Source organism: Ricinus communis, chromosome 5 (genome assembly GCF_019578655.1).
Source record: "Ricinus communis isolate WT05 ecotype wild-type chromosome 5, ASM1957865v1, whole genome shotgun sequence".
Lineage (NCBI taxonomy): Eukaryota > Viridiplantae > Streptophyta > Magnoliopsida > Malpighiales > Euphorbiaceae > Ricinus > Ricinus communis.
Genome location: NC_063260.1, coordinates 30,324,749 through 30,330,321, shown reverse-complemented (window position 1 = coordinate 30,330,321; position 5,573 = coordinate 30,324,749). Strand labels below are relative to the sequence as shown.

General features: G+C 32.6%; 1 long non-coding RNA gene across 1 annotated transcript; it reads left to right on the top strand.

The window, feature by feature from the left end:
- The first annotated feature begins 3,450 nt into the window (after nt 1-3,450).
- LOC125370055 lies at nt 3,451-5,308 on the top strand. Its single transcript, XR_007215734.1, has 2 exons — nt 3,451-3,931; nt 5,017-5,308. It is a non-coding gene; the product is annotated as an uncharacterized LOC125370055 (long non-coding RNA).
- The last annotated feature ends 265 nt before the right edge of the window (nt 5,309-5,573 follow it).

The window sequence follows — 5,573 nt, the reverse complement described above, 5'->3', positions numbered from 1 at the left end:
GCAAAATTTTTTTAATGGAAAACTGGAACAGAAAGGTAGAAATGATAGGCCATGTAATAGTACACGTAGACTAGAAAAGGTTTGGGTTGAACAGACTCAGGCTTTTGATCCAATCATTGGGTATACCTTTTATGTGGGCGGTACACGTTGGACCCATATGGTAGTGCCAGCTGGATATTGTTGAGCATTCTTTGAGAATCCATTAGTGGGTCTCTACCTCTAATATGTGGGCCCATATATGGGTTGTTCAAAAGCCCAAACAAATTAGAAATCAGAAGTGGAGGAGGTGGTTAGTATGGGATAAATGTTTGTTTGTACTATGCTAGTTTCCATGGTTGGTGTGTGTGTGTGTGTGTGTGTGGTGCAGTGGAGTGTTATCAGTAACAAGGAAAGCTTGGAAAATTTTGTTTAAAAGCATATAATTTTCAATAGACTATTCTAATTTGATCCAAAATCACCTAATAGCATTTTTATTGCCCCAATAATGTCACATTGTTGTCTTTTTGTTGTTGAATAATTATGACTCCAATCATTTATTGGAATAATAAACTTTAATTTATAATCTATTTTCTTTTTTTGCTATGTATCGATAATGTGTCTTCTAGTTTGGCTTTAATAAATTTAAACATTGATATCCACAATGTTTATGAATGATTTATTGAGAATAATAAAATTAAAACTATAATAAACAGTTATCGCATATTCAATTATTGGGTAATTAATTTAGTGGCATTATTTTACTTTTTAAATTTATATGTAAAAAGGCAAGGAAAACTCGTGTGATGTTGGCAAGGTCTAAGAATAGAAAGGTTTAAATAAATATTTGTGCCCTATGTATGAATCTTTGATTAGAACTAAAAGAAAGAATCCAAGTAGGTCACGAGTAAATGAAGCTACTGCAGGGCGAATATGTACATCCACTAATATCCGCATTATTCAAGCTCGACTTGGGTGACAATTACAATTAATAATAATAATAAATCATAGTATAACCACATTATATTCTGATGGTCCAACCTCCCCAGCTGCCCGGTGGTTAGGACCCATTGTTCTAGGTGGTCGTTTAGGGTTTGTTTTTAAAGTTAACAACACCAATAGAAGCATGGATTATGCACAATATTATTCTCACAAATCTTTAATCTATTTGATTTTGGTTCCTCACCCGTCAACTCATATCTTGAATTCAATGATTCTTTAGTTTAAAAAATTTCAGATCCTCCTACTATTAAATTTTCTTGGTTAAATAGACTTTTCTTTTATAATAAATGTAGTATGTAATTAGTCGAAATTGGTACAATACACAATTACTTTTTGATAATCAGTGAAGTAATATCCAAAACTAGAAAAATACAATTCAACTTTTATCTGGTGTTCATTTATCTAAAAACACTTGTTAATCCTTTTGGATATAATAAAGGCAATGGGAGGCTTTAAAAGTTTATACTTTTTATATATATTCTTAATTAGTCACCTTTGGTCTTATTAATGAACCGTAGTTGTGAGTTTAAGCTTAGGCTTGATTATACAATCAACTAATTAAGTATAGGCATTATCTCTTAAAGAAGAAATTAATTACTGAAAGTTGAGGGAGTAGGTCCGCCTCCAATTCCAATGATAGGGATTCTGAAAATTGATACATCAACAAACTATATTCGTATTTAAGTTGTATTTCCCTGTCTTTTACGTAACCAACTATTAATTGTATACCTATGTTTGAGCTTCACTTTAAACTGTCTCTTCACACCAGCGATAACAATGACAACCTCCACAAAATGTAGACAAGAAAATTTTATAGATTATGTACATGATAATCTTATGGGAATTAATTACTTGATTGTTGTGTTGTATTTCTAGGAAGAATGGAATTTTGATGGAGCTTGATGCGTGCAAGGATGATACTGTCTTTAAAGATTTATTTTGTAATTCTTTAAAATTTAATAAGCCATAGCAGAAATAATTTTAACCCAGCAGAGTAGAGAAAAAAATAGAGAGCACATGTATAAAATATTTAGTAATGAAGTATATTTATAGTGTTAAAATTATAACGTACACAAAATTATTTAAAATAATGCTCTCTGCACTAATTGAATGGTACAGTAAAAAAATAGCAGAAGAATATGTGATTGGATTATTGAAAATTAAAATTAAAAAGGTATTAAAAATTGGGTTGGATTGAGACCAACCCTATTTCGCGCGTAGAAAGAGAAAATCTACGAATTTACACTTAAATTGAACTTTTTGTCCAAATTCTTATGCGTGAGAGTTCAACATTCCACAAAGTTTTTTAAAAGCCCAAAGTGAATAATATTTTTTATAAATAAAAGTAGAGACTTTCATCCATGTAAACAACAAATTTTTATTTTCACTTGTTTTATATTTTAATTTGAAAACAATTTATATCATCAAATATCACAAAAAAATAAAACTTTTTAGTCGAAAGCAACAATAAGAGAATTTATATTCTATCTAAGGTTGGAATTTAATTTAGACAACAAAAATTATATTTTCAGCATCATAACATAAGTACATATTTGAATATAATTAATTTTTGGAAATTGAGACTATTGACCCTGTAATACTCGAAATTTTTCTTTAATAATAATAATAATAATAATAATAATAATAATAATAATAATTAATAGATGATTTTTTATTTAAAGTAATTTTAACTTTATTTTTATTTAGTTTAATTGGAATGATTTAAATGCAATTTTGAATTTTAATGCTAGACAAATAAATGAGCTATTTTTTATATCCTATTAGTTTGAATTTTTAAGAAATTAATTAAGTAAATTCTTTGAGAAATAAATTATATTTTTGGTTATTCAAAATCTTCTGCCAAATGAATACATTTAATTAAATTCTATATTTGAGAGTTATGAAAGAAATTGTAAAGGATATTTTATAAAAGAATTGTTGGAGAAAATGGTATTTTAATTAGCTAATGGTATTAAATTTTAATTAAAAAATATTTAGCAAATTGATTAATTAAATTAATTGTGTGTTAGGATTAAATTGGAAATTTATTTTGGAATAAGGATTAAAAGTATAATTTTATTAATATGGGATTTTAATGAAAATTCGTATGTTTGGTATTTTTATAAATAAATATGTCGGTAAGGGCTTTTTGGTAATTTTACATTTAAAAGCAAGGCTGTATATGTAATTATATATTTTCAATAATTTTAATTTGGCCCAAATTAATTAGTTAGGGGCTTAATTGAAAGGCTAAGAAAAATTTAAGAGTTAATTGAAAATTTTGCTGGAAAAAATTGTTGTAATTAAAAAGTTGAGGGATCAAAAGGTAAGAAAGAAAATTCCAGGGACCAAAAGTCGATATGGAGATGAAGAAAAGAAGAAAGAGGAAGAAGAAGAAGAAGAAAGGAGGAGGAAGAAGAAGGGAAGGAGGCCGCCATGGCCGGGTGTGGAGAAGCCAATGGAGGCGGCGGGCAAGAAGCGGCGATCGGCGAGAGAGTGCGAGGGGTGGCAGCAGTTTTCTTGCCTTTGTTACGGCCATTTCCGGCATCCTTTGGCAGCGATCTTGGTCTCAAATTGACCGGTGAGTTGAAGGCTTTCTTTTGGCGGTGGCGGCGTCGACTTTGGTGGCCGGAGGAGGGAGTTCCGGCAAGGTGTTGGCAGCAACATTTTTTGGCTTTTTCGGCAAGCTCCAGTGAGGGATGGATGATCGGAGGACATATCCGGATTTCCCTCGACTTAAGCTTCACATTGGCACCAGTTTCGTGGCGATCGGACTTCGTTTGTAAATCAACGGCCGAGATCGTCCATAAATCTCTCTGGATGATCGGGGTCGGATCAGAAAATCGGAAGCAAGGATGTCATCAGCGTGTCGTTTCGAGTTCGTTGGTATGTTGGGATCGTTGATCAGACTCCGGCGGCTGGAGGCGAGTCGACCGAGCGATCAAGCGCCTTGGTAATTTCTCTGGCCCGTTGATTTTAGAATTCTTTGATAAATTTATGTATTTGTTGAATTGTGTTGAGCTTTTAGAACTATGTTGTTAGTTAAAATAATTTGTTTGTCGGACTGCCTACCTTAGTCGTGATTTGTGATGTGTGGCGGAGTCGAAGTCTTGGGGACTCGAATCTTGTTATATTGAATTGTAGAATATTTGAAGTGTTTTCTGGCATTTCTTGGATCCGTTTTTGGGGATATATGTCCGTATTTTAGGGGAGGTTCTGCCGAATTTTCGGTAGAATTCTTCTGAATCGAGATTTTAGACAGTCAATCCTAGGAATCTAGACCTAGGGTTAATTGTCAACTGTTTCAGTATTATTGATAAATTATTTTCCATGATTAGATAATCCGTTTATTCGGCTCGCTCCACCCGATCAGAGCAGAGATAGGAGGTCGTCAAAGCTGTGAGTTAAAATCATATATCTGCTATGCACGTGTCATGCAAATTTTAAATAGCTATTGCGATTAAATGATTGCAAGTTTAAATTATTCATTTAATTGTTATTCATATGTATCATGCTCTTTGATTACTATTTCTATATATATATATATATGGGACGGCAGTAGAACATATTAGTTTGATAAGTGTATTGCTATAGATCCGAAAGTGATGGAAAAAAGAAGAAGGTAAATTGGTAAATTTAAAAAGGAAAGTTTAGGACTTTTCCTGGTCGAGCATCGCTCTCTGGGCGCTGGCTTATTTGGAACCTAAGTTACCAAACTGGAGTTAAGGACCCTGGTCGAGCTTTGCTCTCTAGGCACCTGTTCTGTTAGAATGAGAAAGTCGAGATGTTAGTGTTGAGATTAGTTGAGATGTTAGTGTTGAGAGTAGGGTTCTGCTGTGGTATCTCGTTCCGTTGTATGTGAAGGTTATATTTTTATTTATTTATTATTTAAGCATGGCATGACACAAATATTGTTGCATTACATAATGTTTATTTCCAAATAAACAAATGTGTTATTGAAGTGTTTGAAATTATTTTTGGGATATATGATTTTAACTCACTCTCAAGACTGACAGTTTCATTTTTATTGTTTTTCAGATCTGTGTTTGTTAGTCTTCCCGCGGCTCTTATCAAGCAACCTGACTCCTTCATCATCGGGTGACGTATTTAATTCAATATGCTGACTTGTAAAAATTTAGATTCTCCACAGTAGAAATAGGAGACTTATCAGTTGTAATTTTCTGTAGTTTCGGATCTCGCCTAATTCTTCTGGCAGACCGAATTAAATATATAGAATTGAATGGTTAAGTTAGATTGTGAATCAGTGCCTTGGATTGTGCCATCAGTGGCATTATATGAGATTTGATTAAGTAAGAGCGTGTTAAGCTTATTACGGGATTCAATGACTTTATACCTACCCATTCCCTAGTGCCGGTCACGGGCTCACAAATCGGGTCGTGACAGATCCATTCAATCTTAAGTGGAGTAACTAGATCGCGGCTCAAACATGGTCATTCTATTTCTTCTTCTTCTCCTTTCGTTTTTTTTTTCTAAAACGCATACAATAATAAATTAAGAGAAGAGATACAATTTAAATAAAATAAAATAAACTTGACCCTTTCGAAAATGTGGTCCTACATGTCCTAGAGGTATAT